General features: G+C 46.4%; 1 long non-coding RNA gene across 1 annotated transcript in view; it reads right to left on the bottom strand.

The window, feature by feature from the left end:
- Positions 1–11,382, bottom strand: part of LOC109322221 — a 36,156-nt gene extending 24,774 nt beyond the window's left edge. The window contains exon 1 of the long non-coding RNA XR_002104334.1: positions 11,078–11,382. This is a non-coding gene — a long non-coding RNA (uncharacterized LOC109322221). The remainder of the gene's footprint in view (positions 1–11,077) is intronic.
- Positions 11,383–19,689: the final 8,307 nt, after the last annotated feature.

The following is a 19,689-nucleotide window of genomic DNA, read 5'->3' as shown; positions in this document are numbered from 1 at the left end:
CAATACTTGAACCCATTAGTCCAGGTATGGGCAACTTTTTAAAGCAGTGGGTCGCTTTAATGGAGTTAGCTCCAAAGGCAGTCCACCAATTCCAACAGGCCAGTAACACTGCCACTGCTTACTCTTTCCCTCCCTCTTCTCCCCACTTCACCCCCAGTGTCACTGCTTTCCTTGCCATGATGTCCACACCACTCAAGGAAGCTCTACAGACACTCCAAATCACCAGACATTCACATTTCATGGACCGAATCTGATGACTTGGCAGGCTGGGTCCAGCCTGCAGGCCATAGGTCACCAGCCCCTGAATTAGTCCATTCTGTCTGTTATCTTGCTTCCAGCAATGGTGTAATAACTAAGCAACAATTTAAAAAAAACAAACCCAAACTCATCCTACTGTTTGAATGCAGTGCTTATGGTTGTAAAAAGTAAAACCTAAGCTCTCTCTAAGTGAAAATAATAGGTTAAAACCTTTCTCCAGTTTGCTTGTGCGTTGAAAACAAATCCAGTTTCCTTTATGTAATACATTATAGACAAGTCTTCCACAGACACACCCGATTAAGTTACTCGTATACTTGAGTACTCTCATTGCTTTTATTTGCCATTTCCTTAACTTTTCAACATTTAAAAAGCTTTCAACCACCCTGGGATAGCATTTCCAATTTTAAAAGGATAACATGAATCTCTGGATACAAGTATGCTTACAACACACTTCTTATAATGGAAAAGATGTGGATGATTTTCATTCCCCCAACTGTTTGGGTCAATACTTACTTCTGGGAAGTGAAAGCTATGCTAGGCAAACTTAGCCCAAATTTTATGATGTAAAATTTCACACAAACAGTTCACAGGGTCTTGGGACAGTAGGTCTTGAAGGGACCTCAGAAAATAATCTATTCCTGGCCCCTGTTCAAGGCAAGATCACCATCGTAATCAAGTGTCTGTCTGAAAATCTTCAAGGAACGAATGGAGATTCCACAACTTCCCCACGTAGCCCGTTTCAATCTTTAACCACATTCATAGTCAGAAAGTTTTACTTAATTTCCGGTCTAAATTTCCTTTGCTGCATTTTGAGACTACTGCTTCTAGCTCTGTTCTGTGGCCACAGACAATAATCCCTCCACCCTCTTCATTAGTCACCCTTCAGGTATCTGAAAACTGGTATCAAATCCCCTCTCAGTCTTCTCTTCTACAGACTAGATAATCCTGCTTCTTTCAGCCTTTCCTCATGTCAAGTTTTCCAGGCTTCTAATGATTTTTTGTGCCCTGCAGACCTCTTTCTAATCAATCCACATTGGTCCCACATGGCAAAAACAAAAACTGGACACGGTTCTCCAAATGAGGCTTTGCTAGTGTTGTAGAGTGGAAAGATTATTTGTCTTGATTTGCAAATGATGCTCCTGTTAATCCAACCCAGTATGCTGCTAGGTTTGTTTTTTGGGGGGGTTTTTTTGCAAAAAGAGCACATTGTTATTCATATTCAGTTACCACACAGCAAATGAGTTTGGAAACACAAGATACAGTGAGTAAACAGAAGGGATTTACATCATGCACCAGCTACTCCATGATAATATCACTTATAATATATAATACAATGCAAAACAAATCAAAGCAGCACTACTAGCACTATGCAAGTTTGCATATAGAAAGCAAGAAGCTAACATTTTATTTGAGCTACTAGGACAGGGATGGGTAATTATTTAGGATGGAGGGCCATTTAGGGAGTTTTGGTGAGCTGTTGTGGGCTGGGTCAGCACCCCCTCCCAAAACAGCTCACCAAAACTCCCTAAATGGCTCTGTCCCAGGTGCCCAGCCCCACACCGTCATCACCCTTCCATTCCAGACCCTAGAGTCTCTATGGAGACTAGCTTGGGACCTGTGTAGGCAGGGCACACTTGGTCAGGCAGTTGAGATGGGGCCGCAGGTGGGCAGGGAGTGGCATCCAGGAGCAGGATCAGGGGGAGGATCTTGGGGCAGTGACAGTGTACGGCCGGGGCAGAGCCACAATCCACTCCTACCATGCCCTTGTCCACGGAACCAGCACCCATCACAGGCATGTGTGGCGAGTGGATCCCACATGCCTGCAGCTGCATCCCATCTGCCAAGCAAAATGCGACCTACCCACACAGGTGCTGGGCCAGTCTCCATGGAGACCCCACCTTCCCACCCACTCCATCTGGCTCCCCTGGTGGTAGATGCAGGGTGGATGAGCTGGAATGCCCGGGCAGTGGGGATGGGTCTAGCAGCAGCAGCGGAAGGAGCTGCCACTACCAAAAAGCGGAGTCTGGCCACTGCACTGCCACAGCCCCGCTGCACGTCTGGGAGTGGCAAGACAGGCTGCATGTGCCACAGCCCAGGCTGCCCCCCGTGCCTGGGCTGGGAGGGGCCAAGGAACCTGTTGGGGGTCAGATAAAATCCCTTGGTGAGCCAGGTAAGTATAATTTTTATAGTAGCGAAATTTATTCTACCAAGATCCACCTGGCACTATTTACTCTAAGTTAGGAGCCAGGTCTTGCAAGTATTTTTGTTACAACAGAATGTTTGTTAAAACAGGCTTCATTATAATGAGATTCCATCTCAACAGGCATAACAGAAACAGAGGAATAGCAATAATGACTGGAACACAGCTATGGAAAGGAATACCTACTACTGAAGATAATTAGAAATAAAGTTAAAGTGAGGGCATAGAATTATAGATTTATGATATGACAGACTATAAAAAATAAGGGGCAGCACAGGTATTAGCAGAATTTATTTGCATCAAACACTGTGGGAAAGGAGGTACTACTTGGGCCACATACTGGGCACCCCTGACCTATGGGCCATGTGCAAACCACCAAGATAATACCTGTGGTCCAGAAACTCGGTGTTTGGCCAGACTGAGCAAGCATCAAGACAACCCCTCATCAGAAAACATAATTTGTAGGTGCATGAGTTGTGCACCTCTAACATAGTAGTACTAAGAATTTGCTACAGATCCCCAGGGTCAGACTTGCACATGAAGAGACTACTAATAAATACTAGCAAAAACTATCACTGAGAGGCATTAGCTTCCCCTATATATGGGAAGTTACACAATATAATATAGGGGTGTCAAACAGCCTCATTCAGCTTGCAGAGATAGGTCATCTGGCCCACAAAAATTCTTTGGTCAGACAACTCACTTCCAGATCTGACCTGCAGTGATTCTTGTACCATGTCCTAGAGCCACTGTGCTATTGCATCCAGCACCTAAAGGATTAATATATTCCTGTCCTCACCTGCTGCCAAATTTCCAGTTTTTGATTATCATTCAGCATGTGAATCTGCAGCAGGAAATCAAGCAATGGAATAAATCTCCCCTGCGTTGGCTTTGCTGATCCAACCCATCCACAGCCAAGCAGCAGTGTCATTCAACCTGCCAGGCTCCCAACAGACCTGAAAATTTGGCTGCAGGAGATTGGTTAACAACATTCATTGCTACTTCTCCACTGCCAATTTTCCAGAACTGACTGGACCATGGGGGCCCAAGAGCAAGGCACTGTATGTTATATTGTGCAACAGGGTTGGGATGACACAGAACTGAATCTAGGTGCCCAGGCATGGGATGAGACGACATGGAGCCTGATCCAGACTCAAGGGGCCTGGGAGATGCAAGGCCTGATCTGGGCCTAATACAGGATCTGGCCCACAAATTGCTCCCATACTATTCGCTTGGCCAGCTGAGAAGTTGAGCACCACTAAGCCCACTAACTCATCTGAGTTTGACACCTCCAGTACAAATAATGCTAAAAAGAGGTAGGGCTCACTTAATATTGGATGTAATACTTGACCAATTTCTTTACCAGATATCAAAGGAATAAGCAGTGGTAGCATTTAAGAGTTGAAATCAGATGAATGACTCTGTAGCCACCTGCATCATTCACCCCCACTTCTTAAAAGTACATTCTCCATTCACATGACAGGATACTACCCTTAACTTGGTAAGCAGAAATGACTTTAGTGGAAGAGCTCCAAGTAGAAAATAATCTTAGATTAAATACCCACAAGCTGATTTTTTTAATTAAATGAAAGAGAAACAAGAAAGCAGGTCTATAACAATGGTTTTCCATTTCAAGAGGGCAAGCCTTGAGAAAGAAAGTGAACTAGCTAGTGAAATCAACTGGTCTGAAAAACTCCAGGACTAAATGCAAAAGCAGCTTTGAATTTCATCAAAATGGAAGGTGCAAAAACTATCTGGAAGTTGCATTCCAAGCAAGAAAAATTCTTGTAGTAAACAGCTTCAGAACAAATTGGGAGTATAACTACCTTAAAAAAAAAGATATAACAGAGAAACCTATTATAAGTGACCCTATGGGGAATATGGGAAGAAGGAATAAGGGTGGGATCATATGAAAGGAGAATGGCAAAAACTGTACATATTGTTAAGGGGGATGAATGATGCAGATGGCTACAGGATCATTCTTCTGATTTTAATTCCATGCAAGAATTTAGAAGAAACTTCAAAGGAAAGACTAATCAGAGAGACAGATGTAAGCAGAAAACGTAACAAGAATTCACAAAGGGTAGATTAACGCAACAGTTCTCTTAGATAAGAACTGATTTTCTAGACAAATTAAATGTTACATGTGGTAGATCTAATACATCTCTACAAGCGACCCTTTCCATTTTCGGGGGATACGTTCCCATGATCCCCACAAATGGCGAAATCTGTGAATAGGAAATGGCTCCGGTGGGGGCCTGGCAGCAAGCATGGAGCTCCCAAAGAGCTCCGGTAAGTGTTTAAAGTGCATTTAAAATGTGGGTTCAGCATTTGCAAATATTTGAAACCACAAATGCTGAACCCACAAATACCAAGGGTTTCCTGTACTTTAGTGAACCAGCTGATACAGTGCTATACAGTGCTAGGAAATTATTAGTTAAACTCAAGAAGATGGAGATTATAGACTCAGTAGCATAACTTGAGGCGGGGGGGGGGGGGCAGGAGTTAACTGGGGCATCACCCCCAGGTGCCAATTCAGAGGGGGCACCAGAATGCAGTATGCAAGGAGCCTACACTGCTTCAGCAGCCCATTTTGGGGGAGCATACATAAAGGGAACAGCAGCCCTTGCCACTGCCACAGCCCCTCTATGAGAAGGAAAGTGCTCACTACCCTCCCACACCCTGTGCCAGCAAGGGCAACAAAATTTAAAGTTACACCTCTATGTAGGAGAGCTGCAAGACAGGTAAGGGACTACACAGAATACAGCTACAGTCGCACTGAAATATAGTGTTGGCCCACTTCAGACCCAAGCTGGGTCATTACAACCAACTGCCAGAAATGTTGCCAACCCCTGCCTTAGAAGACTCTTCATTAGTAGCATGATTAACAAAGAAGTTGGCTTGACTGGCTTACTAAAATGAATGTGTAGAGGGAATATGACTGCTGTGTAAAAATGTGTGTGGTCGGGGAGGAAATCTGAAAATGGAAGAAATCTTTTTAAGATAAGGACACTACCATTACAGAAAACTATAGGTACAAAATGTCTATGAATAAATATAGGCCGGAAGCTAGAAGTAGATTTCTAATGATCAGAGGAGTAAGGCTCTGAAACAGCTTTCCAGCAGTAATAGGGATAAACCCTTACCCAGTTTTAGGACTAGCTCATGAAATAAGTTATACGATGTAGTTGCCTGCAAAAACAGAAGATCAGACTCAGTGACACAAGAGGCCTGTTACAGTCCTATGTTCTCAAAAATAACTTGCAGGACTGAGTTTTATATGTGCACAATATAGAAATGACCTATCATTTTAAAGTTAAAATATACAACTGGGATTAAATAAGTCACATTGATTAGTTCTAGAACTACAAACGCTTTTTTTTTTTAAAGCAAGCTTTTTTTTTTATTTAATACTTTGTAAAATACAGTCTATCATTTGCAATTATGCCTAAATTTAAATTGTGCTAATATTAATTTGGTACTTGTCACATCATATAGTATCCTAAGACAGTGTTTCTAAGAGTATGAAATATATGTCAACATTTTTCTGACAGTTTACAAATTAAAATGCATTCTTAAAAACGGTTTTCTGGTATAAACATGCTCAACCTGTAAACATCATTTCCATTAGCAGTCTAATTATGTTCCCACTGAAGTCCATATCAACATTCCCTCTGTTATCATTATACCACAGATTCAGATGTTAAAAACACTTAAACACCTCAAGTTAACAGAATTGCAAGTGATCAACAGTGGCGCTATGATTTAAATTACTCAAGTGAAACAGTTGCAAAGCACTGAAACGTTGTGACATATTAAAGCAGAGGTGGGCAAATCACAGCCTGAGGGTCAGATCTGGCCCACCAAGGCATTTTGTCCAACCCACAGTGGGTCCTTTGGCCCTAAATAGCCCAAGCACGGGGGGCATCCTGAGCTGTGGCATGCGCAGCTGGTCCTGGTGCCCCTAGGCGTACAGCAGGACTCGTGCAACACAGTGGCTGGACTCTCTTTCCCGGAAGCCCGTGGTGGCTCCTTCTGGCTGCTGCTGCCAGCTACAGCCCTGCTGCCCAGGCACCCCAGCCTGTCCACCTGCACCCATTACTGGGGGCTCCTGACAGATCAGGCTAGCAGAGGCTCCAGGGAGACTAGCTGGGACCCGCGCGGGTAGAGCACATGACTAGGCAGATGAGATACAGCCTCAGGTGGGGAGCAGCATCTGGAAGCAGGATGGGCAGGCAGGGCCAGGGATTGGGATCGTGAGGCAGTAACAGAGCTAGGCTAGGCTTGAGACAGAGCCACAATCTGCTCCCAGCATATCCCAGTGCCAGGCGCTGGTTCCATGAACAGGGGCATGAGGGGAGTGGATCTCTGTTCCAGGGGCAAATTGGGGCAACTGCCCTGGGCCCCGGAGCTGGGTGAAGCACCTGAAACGACTATGCGTTGCCGCCAGCTTCACATCTGGCTGCATGGCACCTGCTGCCGAATGCACTGCCGGCTTCATGTCTGGGAGAGGGGCCCTGAGAGGCTGGTTTGCCCTGGGTCCTGCACCCTGTTCGAGTCACCTCTGGTCAAAAGAACATATGAAAGGGTCACAAGGAAACTTTAAAATGGATTCTTCCTTAAAGGAGAAAAACCATAGCTTTTCCCTTGCAAGCTGGCAGAGTTCCAACTTGCAAAAGGCTGCTTGCAGCTCCTGCTGTCCCATACCCGCCCCCCATCCCACAGCCCCACTACCCATGCCTCATGCTTCCCCACACTGGAGAGCTGGGGTCTGCAGGCAACAGGTTGTAGGGGGACAGACAGGGGGGACTGGGTCAGGACTGGCCATCAATATTTACAAATGGGTCTTGGTCCAAAAACGGTTGAGAACCACTGGCCTAGAGGGCTGGCAAGCAGGGATGCAGCTAGGAGCCAGAAACCCAGGCTCTATCCTTGCTAAGGGATTGGGGGGAGGAGGGTGGAAGGAAAGGTGGGGGTTGCAACAGGAGCATGTACCTGGGAGGCAGAGAAGTGTGGGGGTTGTGGCTTACCTTTGTAGGCCCCCTGCATTCCCACCTGGGGGTGGTGGGTAGTGGAAGAAGACTGTTCTGCAAGCCCTCCACCAGCACCATAACGTGATCTCAGGCCCACCTTCCCCAGAGAGGGCTCTATGCTTCCGTGTTCTGTACTGCTGCCATGCTAAACTCCAGGAGCTTCCTGCTGGTAGCAAAGCTTTTCTTCCCTCCTCTGCCCCCAAGCCTCAAGATTGGAATGGGGGGGGGGGTGTAGAGGGAAGCCACACCACCTCTTAAGCCACCTGGCCAGAGGAGAGCTGAGGGTGTTTGAGGGAAAGCAAGCCAGGCCACATAGAAAAATTTAAATTAACCTCACGTAACCAAGGTTAATTGAATTTTTCTTTGGCTTTTGCCTAGCTCCAAGACAGTGAAAGGCACAGGCCTCTCTGGTAAAGTTGGGGGGGGGGGAAGGGAATCACATCAGCAGGGGTCAGTGGAGGGCTCTCTTCAACAAAGCCTCTTCCCATCAGTGGAAGCCACAGCCTCTATGCCTCTTGCTTCTCAGCTCCATGTCCCCACTGCTGTAACCCCTCTCAGAGTCCTTACAGGGCACTGCCTGCTACAACCCAGGCAGGACACAACCCCTGGGCATTCAGGACAGTGAAAAGTTTGTCCACGGAGCAGGAGGCAGGCTGGGGCTGGAAGTGGTGCACCCTGGGTTACTGGAAGGCCAAAAATTGCTCATTTTATCTCTGTGGAGCAGACCTTTTCATTATCTTCATCAATGACCTGGAAGATGGGATGGCATGTACCATCAGCTAGTGTGCTGATGACAACAAGCTGGGGGGGTGGGAATAGGATTCAGAGAGGCTGAGGTAAATAGCAAATCTGAAATCTCATGAGGTTCAAATAAGGACAAGTGCAAAGCCCTGCACCTAGGACAGAACAGTCCCATGTACCGGTACAGGCTCGGGACCAAATGCCATCAGCAACACCTGTGCAGAAAAGGACCTGGGGGTTACAGTGGACAATAAGCTGAACACGAAACAACAGTGTGCATTTGTTGAGAAGGCAGCTAACAGCATTCTGGGCTGCATTAGTAGCACTACAAGCAGATCAACGGAAATGATTGTTCCCTTCTATTCAGTACTGGTGAGGCCACATCTGGAGTACTGTGTTCAGTTTTGGGCCCCTCCACAGAAAGGATGTGGACATAATAAGAGACAGTCCAGGAGAGGACAAAAAAAAAAGGTTATGGGGCTGGGGCACATGACTTAGGAGGAGAGGCTGAGCGAACTGGGCCTATTTAGTCTGCAGAAGAGACAATTGAGAGGGGGGATTTAATAACAGCCTTCAACTACCTAAAGTGGGGTCCCAAAGATGATGGAGCTAGACTCTTCTCAGTGGTGGCAGATGACCAATGAATTACAGTTCCAAGTTGCAGTAAGGGAAGTTTAGGTTAGATATTAGGAAGAACTTTCTCACTAGGAGTGCAGTGAAGCACAGGAACATGTTACCCAGAAAGGTTGTAGAATCTCCATCCTTGGAAATTTTTAAGACCTAGCTAGACTAAGCCTTGGCTGGGATGATCCTGCTTTGAGTATGGCAATGGACTAGGTAACCTTCTAACCCTAAATTTTTTTATGATTTTCTATGATTCTATAACTGCAGTTACCCTAATGTGAGCTTGGTAAGAAGTCGTAGAGTTAACACTAACCTAAAGTGGCATAACAGACACTCAGAAGACATTTAGCATGAGTTAATGAGCTTTAACGTGAGGATGCTCATGTTTTAAGTGCCATTTGTATGGTCTAACTGTGAAGTTACACCTTACATTTAGTCAGGTTTCCAGGTTGTAGCTGTACTGGTAATCCTCACTTGAAAGGGAACAACTTTCCAATGCCATGATGGCACTTTATGCATACTAAACTGTTTAACCAGGCATTTTTGTGAATTTTAGCAGCACTTAGAGTCTGTATCAAGTTAAACGGGTGACATCGGCCATAGTGAAAAACATGGAGGTTATTTGCAGGACTGAAACAAGTCTCTAACTACATCTAACAAGCAATGATGAATGTATTTCTATAAACACAGTCCCCTCTTCTATATCCCAGCCTTATAGTTCAAACACTGTCCCACAAACGAAAACTGCCAACTGTAACCTGCATGTTGTCTAAGTACTGCTATAGGACAGCAGGCTTGGCATACTCTTACTAAAACCAGAAGCCAGGACCTCAACAAAACAACACACTGAACACAATCTCCAAGAGGATAAATGGGCTCCTTTCTCTTGCTTTTCTGTAAAAATAGCCTGACCTCACAATCTGAGGAACTGAAAGATTTCTAAATTCTGCTCAGTTACATGACAGGTCAACACTACAGCAGTCCCAAAGGCCCTGCAATTAAATAAAACGCAAAGAGAACAAGAACTTTTACTTCACAAAAATCCAGAGAGGCCTTTAAAGCGAGATCCTGGAACATTCTGCCAATGTTACAGAAATAAGAAATACCAAAGCAGGGAACAATCTAGATGAACCATAAGGAAATAGGCAAAGTATAAAGAATTAGACAAAGCGGGGTAAAAAATGAGAATATAATTCATATACACAGGCTAGTACTAATCCCATATTACAATGGAACATCTGGAAAGTAAAGAGTGTAATCAAGAATTTTAAACTTGCCACAAGTCATCCAGCAGTGTCAAAGCTAGCTACCTTTTATACAATAAATAATATTTCTTCTTTGTGACACGTATGCAAATTATTGAATTATTGAATAAGAGGAAGGTTAAAATAGAAGCTAGGTACAGTTACATTGTACTCCACCACCACCAAAGGACAGAGGTCAAAAATCAAACTACAACTGCAACCCTTGTTGGTCAGTTCCCAGAGCTCTGAAGGAAACCAGAAGTGAAAACAACTTGGCTTGGATAGCGATCCACGCCCATGTTAAGGTCAGCCAGGGGGAAAAAAAATATCAAGACAAAGGACTGCGAGTTTTGTTTTCAATGAAATGAACTGCCCCATGCAGAGATCTTGTGTTTTCTTGAACTTTTAGGCCCCGGTCCTGGAAAAACACAGGGTTTGCCTGACCCAGGAGAGGATAATTAATAATTTCACATTTCAGAATAAGCAAAATGAGAAATTAAACTTACACAATGATACCAGGATAACTCCTTATGTGGACAGGCTGATCTTTAATTGAAGAGTGTTAAGCTAGACAGGGAAAGAAAAAAACCGCAAGACTGTTATTCTGGAACAAAAGTATCAAGCTAACAACTAGAAGTGTCCCACATAAACAAGGCCTTATAGACAAGAGGTGATCTGATCACAGCTGGACTAGGGACACGCAGCATGCCAACCCTCCCTGGCCCTCCAGCCAGACCTGGACCACAGGGCACCCGGCAGGCTGGCTCCAGACTGCAAGGCGCCTGGCATGTCAGCCCGGGACCCAGCTGCAGCGGCCAGCTGAGCGGCGGCAGAGCCGGGGGGCTCGTGGGTATGTGCAGCCCCCAGCGGGGCTGCCCCCGACTTCATGGACAGGCCCCGCCCTGCCCCGCAGGGCCCGGCGCCCGGTCCACACAGAGGCATCGACTACAGCTCGTTCCAAGGGGGCCAGTATTTACCACGTCAGCCGCTGTGGCTCCTTCCCCCCGCGGCAAGCGAAAGTTAAAGCTAAAGCCGCGCCGCTCCCCGGGGGCTCCGGCGGGCGCTTCAGCTTTCCCTTGCCCGGGGCCGAGAGCGGCCGGGGCGCAGCGCCCGGCCCGGCCGTGGCTGCGGGCACACGGGGCGGGGCCCGCGGCGGAGGCGGCAGCGAGGGGACCCGGCAGAGCGCCCAGCACGTGAAGCCCGGCGCCGCCCTCGCTCCGCCTCATCCACCCGCGCCGGCACCGGCGGCAGCAACAGCAGCAGCAGCAAGGCTGCAGCTCCTCCCCCAACCCCCGGCCATGAGGGCGGCCAGCCCCGCCCCCCGGCGGCATGACACGCGGGGTGGGGGAGGGGTGCCTCGCGCGCACCAGCTGACAACTTCCGTGCGGGGAACGGCAGGGGGCGGGGTTATGCAAATCAAAGGGCGGGGCTAACCCTGGGCGGGGCTAGGGAGAGCCGGTGTCAGCCCCAGAACCATAGGGCAGTGGGGGGGGCCTCGTCAGCCCTGAGGATCTTCGTGCATCTCACTGCGGGTCCCAGGGTGGCAGTGCCAGGCCAGAAAAGTGTCTGTCCCCTCACCTGGCTCCTAATTCACACAGCGCTTGGAGCACAGCCGACTAATTCTACTGCGCGAGTGTGGCAGGAAAAACGGTGTTGATGTGCTAATGCGCGGTAGATTTAATTTACCGCACATTAACATCACAAAGACATTTGCTTGCGCTAATGCGCAGTAGCATGGGTTACAGCACATTGAGCACCTGTCATTACAGATACTAAATGTGCCATAATGATAGGGTGCTGGTTGTAGCTGTTTTGATCTAAGGACATAGGCAGACAAGGGTCTTTGTGTAAATGTGTTATCTTTTATTAAAACAACTCAAACACTTGGAAAAATTCTTCTTTGCAAGCTTTTGAGTACAAATACCCATCTTCAAGTGAAGGGAGTACATTAATGAATGTGTAGGCACGCCCACAGATACATAAATCGACCTCTGGTTTTCCCTGCATTAAATGAAATACATACCTGTGACCTCTGCCTTAGAAAATCAGAATAGTTCCTGAAATCAGTAGGCTGTTACGGCAGCTAAATGTGCCATAAAGATCCGTTTGGGCACCGGGTATTGACACAATCCATGCAAGAGGGTAAAAAGTCCCCCCCACCCAGTTGCTACATGACAGCATGAAGATTGATGAACCTGGAAACTATATACTGCTTCTCTGGGCAGGTCTACACATGCATATTAATGCAAAGTAATAAACTCTGGAGCTTATTGCTCTGGGTGTGACATTTGAATGTCTGGCAGGGATAGGAGGGGTCAGCCTGCCAGCCTAGGGTTGTTCTTCCCTCCCACCCACCCACCCCTCAATGTGCTGTGGGAGGGCTGGATGGGGCATGAGGGTGCTTCAGCCAGGCAGCCCCTACATGTGTACTGCTGCAGAGTAAAAAGCTCTGCAGCAGGATAGTACTTGTATTTGCAAGTACTGCCCTGCTGTGGAGTAAACTAGTTTACTCCAGCCTAATAAAGGCACGTGTTTAGATGCGTGACATTTACTGCACAGATTAGTCTACTGCGCAGTAAACATCTAATGTAGACATGCCCGCTATCTGCTGATGAGAATAGTGCACTGGTTCTCAACCTCTTCAGCTTGGAGTCACTGCCCCTTAGACTTGAGGCACACTCATTAGACCTGGTTCTCAACTACAGTGGTTCTCAACTTCTTCAGATTGGAGTCATCCCCTGTGCTTGGGCCATAGCATGCCAAATGGATCCCAACCATGTCAGGACAAGAAGTGTAAAACCTGCCAATGCATCTCGATCACTCCCACAAAATTACACCCCACAACAGAACCATACCATTCCTGGATCTTACATCTGCACCTCCAGAAATGCTACATATCTCATCCAATGCACCGAATGCCCTGATGGAAAATATGTAGGAGAAACCAAGCAACAACTGCGCACCAGAATGAACGCACACCAAAAATCTATCAAAGACTGTAACCTCCTGTGTCTCTCCCTGGTACATTGCAGATAGGGATGCCTCTCAAACCTTGTCATGGCTTCTTGGGACGGACATTCTAGTCTCCAAGCAACTTTGGGGTGTTTCCCCAGGGGCCGTGCCTGCCATGTCTTTGATGAATAATTGTTTTGAATTGGGAGGACGATGTTTGGTCCTGCCCCCCTGAAGCCTTCCCTTGGTCACTTCCTCTGCTCCCTTTTATGTGGGACTCCACCTCCCCTACACCCCACCTACTGCCAACCGTGATGTTATCACTTGTGTCAGAGAGAGTGATGTTTCAGGTGGTCTTCAGCATTCGAATTCATAGGGTCTGATGGCGGCTGTCAGTCGGTGGTGTTCCTTCCTCGAGGGTCTTCTGCAGCCCCCTTTTTCCTGTTTAGGCATCATCTGTCTTTGGCACCATCTCATTCCTCGTCATGTCTTCTCTTTCATGGACAGGGTCCTTACCGCCCATTGGTAGTGTCTGTTTCATGGTGCTGCTGGGTCCCACTAGACCCCAGTCTTCAGTGGTGCCAGTCAGTGCCCACTCTGGCTCTGTGGGTGGCTCCCCTGGCTCCCGCTGGCTGTGGATCTCCAAGGCTTCCCCCTCCTGGGGTGCCCACCAGGTCCTCTTTCTGGGACCATGGGTGCACTCCTGTCCCTCCGGACCAGGTGGGGATTTCGCTTCTGGCGCCCCCTGTTGCTCTTTCACTGGGACTTTTAACTTGGCCCTGGGTGTTCAGCTGGCCAATCGGCCCTAGTAGGCATGTAAAAAACATGCCCACGCTAATGCAGGAGCCGTCCCTGGCTCCTTCCAGCTCGTCCATTTTTTTCTCTTTGATCCTCTGCTGCAGTGGCTATGCCTGCTGTGGTTTCATTTTTCCTGCACTTGTCTCTCGGCGTGGCATCCCGGCGCCTCCCAGCTTCAGGGGGTAAGTCTTTTCCACAAAAACAAAAATACCAAAATACCAGTGGGGGCCCACTTATCACACGACAACCACTCTCTCACCAGTCTCTCAGTTCTAATTCTCAAAGGGAATTTAAAAAGCATCTTTCATTGATGACAAACTTCACTTCATAACCTACTGGATACAAAAAATCATGGATTAAATATAGATATTGGATGCATGGCACATTATAACCAGCCTGCCATTTGGTAACCCAAGGTAACCTCTCTATATTAACCAGATCTGTTCTGTCACCCGATCAACATTCCCCTCACCCCCACCCCCGCCTACGTGTCTCTCACCTATTGTCTCCCATCCTCTCTGATCTTCCCTGCCACTTCGATTTCACAGACCTGCATTTTGCATATTGGCTTATGTTTCTATTCCACCCAGGAGGGTATGCAAACACCAGCAGACTCTCCCTATGCCAGTGAGATTAACATCAGCGGATGCCATCTGTGAGGCATGGGCTGTGTTGTAGGGAAGGTACGGAGCCACAGATACTGCCACCTGGTATCGGGGCAAGAATGGGCAGCCTCCTGCCTAATTAAGATCATTAATCAATTAACAACAAGGCATGGCAGGCGGGAAGGTGGGCGGGCCAATCGGCCCTGAGAAGACCCCCTGTTAAAGTAAGGAAGGTAGATCATAAGTTTCTTTTCATCTTAGGCGTAATCCATGTCTAAATATTAGAAATTGGGATGAGCACTAATGTGGGAGGAGAAACAATGTGTGACCCTACTTTACACAGATGGTCTGGCAAAACACGACAATGCAAAATGCCAAAATAGATTATCTGCCTAGTTTGGTACTTTTGCACATCTTTCTCTCTAGCATCTGATGGTACCCACTGTAAGAGAGGAGGTCTCATAACAGATGGAACTTGAATGTGATACAAAATGGCCATTTCTATGATCCTATCTTTAGTAACTCTTGTCTCTATAGTAACTCTTTTTTTGTATGACCACATACCTTAGTCCCATTATTTGTATAGTGCTCAAACTGTGCCAGATCATTTTTAGAAAAATAAAACATTCTCCCTGTCCTGAGTATAGAACTTTCAGTTAATTTTATAATGTATTTAAATGTGTGAAGATATTCTGTCACTAATTCAGTAGGCTTATTTTAAATAGGATCTACTGAAGAGAATTTCTGGAAAAGCTCCAACAAACAACTTTTCCCTGATACTTTATTCCAACTTGTTCAGACTAACTCCTCTTAAACCCAGTTTTTTTCCTCTCAGGCCAGTAGTATAACTAAGGGTGGGTGAGAGGGGCACTTGCTCTGGGTGCCAAATTAGGAAGGGCGTCAGAATCACCCGATGGGAAAGAGAAAGAAGAAAAAAAGAGGAGATAGAGAAAAAGAGATAAAGAGAAGCAAAAGAAAACAGGAGAGAAGAGAGAGAAAAGAAAGAGAAAGGTAAAGAAAGAAAAAAAAGAAGACAAAGGAGAGAGAGAAAGAGATAAGGGAAAGAGAGAAGAGAGAAAAAAGGGAGAAAAGAGAGAAATGAGAGAAGAGAAGAAAAAGAGAAAGACAGAAAAAGAGAGAGAGAGAGAAAGAGGAGTGGGGGAAAAGGAAAAAGAGAAAGAAGGCGTGTTCCTTGCTACCCACATCGCCCACTGCAACCAGCTGTGGCTCGGGCCTGCTGGTCCAGGGCAGTGTCTGGCAGAGAGAGGCAGTGACACCCCAGCAGCAGCCACTAGGGCCACGGCACTCAGGCCTCCAGTGGTCCTGGAGTAGGGGGAGTCCAGGCCTAGGGTTGGGAGGAAGGACCCATCTGGGGCTTGGGCAAACAGAGGCCCCATCCCACTGGGGCACCAAGCACCAGGGCTGGGTGCTCAGGGCAGGATCTGGGTGGTGTGGGGAGAAGCAGGAATGGGGGGGAGCAGCAAAGGCAGGTTGGCTTGGCCAGGCCCTTGGGAAGGTGGCAGCTGGAGAGCAGGGGCCGGGAGGCAAGTGAGTGCAGCCCCTGGGCTCCACAGACTTAGGCCATGGTGGTGGGCAGGGGCACCCAGAGGCACCTGAGGTGGGACCTGGCTTGGCCCAGCCTGTGCAACTCCATGGGGATGCACCACAGCTGCCCTGCCCACAAGGGGACACAACTTGGCCAGGGCAGGATGCCAGGCTAAGGGGGCTACCAGCTACAGGCTCAGCCTCCCTATGTACTGGGCACAGCACAAGTGAGATGGAGCCACCTCCAATGCAAGGGCCCACACACGGCCCAGCCCAGTGCTGCGGGTAGTGCTCAGGGTCGAGCCAGCCAGGAGCCTCCAGCATCCCTGTCTGTGTTCTCCTGACTCTTTCCCTGGTGCCTGCCACAGCATATTTTTTTAAAACAATATCCTCATATACCACCTGGCATGCCAAGGAAATTGTCTCCATATGCCACTAATTGGCATGTGTGCTTGCCTATCCTTGGTTTAGGAGTTCCTGGCATGGGTAAGACTACTGCTTCCCCGACTCCTACTCTCAGAACCACAAATCCTGGAACTACCCGTTTCCCCCTACTTTCCCACAGGGTTTGCCCTGGGTGCCAACTCTGCTTATCACCAACTGCCTCTAACACCTTTTGGTGTAAATTAGATTCATATATTGGTGATATAGTTGATTATATTTACTACAATTCTGTTTTCCAGATTAATTTTACAGGCACGGTTATTATGGACTGACCTGGGCCCAGTTCAGCAAAGCACTTAAGCATGACCTTTATAGTCCATTACTATTAAACACAGCACTTAAATCCATTCTTAAGTTTTATTGAAGACAGTAAGCAATGAAATGAAAGTTTATGCCATCACTTTCTTGAATAAGGACAGACTTAAACACATGCGTAAATGCTTTAGTGAATTGAACCCTGTTAGAGTGCTGCTAATGAAAGTTGGGCAAGCCACCTTATATTTACCATAGGGTAAGAGTATGCAAATAGGTAGTTAATGCATGCTGAAAGTTCACACTCTAGCTTTTTTCATAGAAACTTGCCTATGTGCCCATATCCTTACTTGTCACAATTAATCGAAACATATTAAATAATCTAATTTATTTAATCATATATACAAGAGACAAGAAGAGTCCTAAGCACTGAAGGGATGCAGATGGTTGAGTCAATCACAATTCCTACTTTCATCTTATTGGAGATGTTTGGATACCGCTCTGAGAAAAATGCTTTAAGAAACTGTCCTTTTAAGAGGATCTGGCCTGAGCCAGCTGGAACTACTAATGTTGTGGAGTCACTTATATTAAACAATGCCAATCAGTTAGAACTCAGAGACTGAAAGACGTCTGTCAAATTCCTTGGCTCTGAGTGATTACGGAACACCACAAGTATGGCATATTCCTGTCAGTCTGGAGAGCCGTGAGAGCATGGCTCTTCCCATGATCTGGGATTTTATAAAAGGTAGGTATGGGTAGGTGCACCCCATACCTCTAGACTTTTCACCTGCTCTCCACTGGGGTGATCAGACCATACCATAGGAGCAGCTGCAGGGATTTTTTTTTAAATCCTTCAGTCAGGTAAAAGTCTTCCCTCCCTTATGTGCTCAGCGGCATGTTGTCTCCCCTTTCCTCCCATTCTCCCTGGCCCATTGCTGCTGTGCCTACTGTCACTAACTGATCTGGTAGGAAGGAAGGCGGTGCAGAGGTAGGCAGGTTTCAGAGCCACTCCTGTCCCACTCCAGCCAGGCTGCATGTGGAATAAGGGTCAGTCAAAGACAGCAGTGATAGCAGCAGTGGCAGTAGAAGGCAGGTTCCCTTCCCCTCTGACTGCTCTCCAGTTTGCAGGGAATACTTGGAGGGACTGGCTGGAAGGAGAAACCCAACCACTATCACTACTGTCCCCAGCTCACCCCAGCTCCCTATGGAGTCCAGTAGGAATGGGTGGGAGTGGCTCTGAAGCATTAATTGGGGCAGCTGAGGTCAGTGTCAGCCATGGGTGGGGTGGGGAGAAGTGCTGCTGAGCAGAGAGGAGAAGGGAGGGGGTAGTTCTTACCCAATTTGGGGACTTAAAAAGTCCCTGGCTGCTGTGCTCCTAATGTCTCTGACTGAAAGGGGGTGCATGTGCACCACAACACCCTGTCTGGATTTATGCTACACCAGTTAGAATGTCAGTGAGCTGTGGAGCATTAAAGGAAGAGGCACTGTCACTGGCGTTCTAACTGGTGTACCAAACATTGTGTTTGATACATTTTAGCCGCAGCACAAAATGCAGTTTTCAAAGTGCAGGACAGACACGGATAACATACTCTTTACAGTTGATAAGATATACAGAGGCCCATACAGTGAATATCTGCTTGAAAGACCAACACAAATTGCAGGCAGGCAACACCCTCCTGCCCCTGGCAGCACGCTCTGCTTCAAGTGATGTAGTCAGGTTAATTGGAATTTGTTATTGTTGCCCTTAAATGGCTATGTTTCAGCTGGTTACAGTAAGTTTGTTTGGCTTGAACCTGTCATCTTTTTAGTTATCTTGGCTATTACTTGCTTATGACATTATTCTGATTCTAGTTTTATTCTTGTTTCCCTTGTAACACCAGATCATTAAAAATTACAGCACTGGGCTTTGCTCTGTAACTTGATAACGTGAAATCAATAAACCAGCGAACGTATCATACTAATAAATTTCTTTGATAAACCTCTGCTAAGAAACTCCTGCCATTCAATGAGCATCATCATTAATCCCATCACAATTGCTCAAGCACTGAGATAGTTACACAGAGAGGATGAAATTTGAGATTTCCTTCTGATTCCGACTTAAATAGCACTACTACGTTTTGACAGTGTTCAATATTTAATTAGCTGTGGTAGAAGATCTGCATAAGAAGAGAGCTTTCTGAGTTAATTAAGCCCCTCATACAGAATGTACCCTATATTTAAGTCAAACTGTTTGTTTTTGTGAATGTATTATTCAGAGGACTTTTGTGTAAGCTATTAATTTCATAATTTTTCCCTCACAGTCTCACTTGCATTCTAAAAAGAAATTATGGACTCTCACTGTAGCTGTCATAATGAAAGACAACTCTTTTGTGAGCTGGAACAGAAAGCCTAAGCTGTAAATTGATCACTACAGTGTAGAGAAGTGATGGTCATTTGTTCCATTCCTCTTGCTACCTGAAGAGTAAGAAAATACAAACCAAAACACTGCATGTTATGAACGTATTTGCTAGCTCTTCAAGATACCATGCTGCTAATCCTGCACTCATCTGACATCTTATTTATTGTGTTTACTATAGCACATATTTGTTTGCTGGAAGACAGTATTTTAATGACATTTTCTTCCATATAACATTTTCTTTGTCTAGTCTTCCAGAATCATTTAAATGCATGACATAGTAAAACTTTCAAACTAGGGGTAGTGATTCATTTTCTTTTTATCTTTTTGGGCAAAAGAGAATGGGATTCCTTCACAGAAAGTATTAACTTATGTAGATCATATATTTAGATGGTATGTGAAAGTGGCCATTAGAGGGTGATATTTTTCTTGAAAGAGTATCTTGAATAATGAAAATGTCCGTAGGCATGATTCTTCTCTTACACCATTTTGCACTAGTGTGCCTTTATTGTATGCAGTAGAGTTACTCATCATTTACAACAGTGTACACAAGAGGAGAATCTGGCTCTCTGTCATGTCTTGTAACGGGACGTCAAAA

The sequence above is a fragment of the Crocodylus porosus genome, unplaced genomic scaffold (genome assembly GCF_001723895.1).
Source record: "Crocodylus porosus isolate Cpor-Errol unplaced genomic scaffold, CroPor_comp1, whole genome shotgun sequence".
NCBI lineage: Eukaryota > Metazoa > Chordata > Crocodylia > Crocodylidae > Crocodylus > Crocodylus porosus.
The sequence above is the reverse complement of the archived record's forward strand: the minus strand, read 5'-3'. Positions and strand labels throughout refer to the sequence as shown.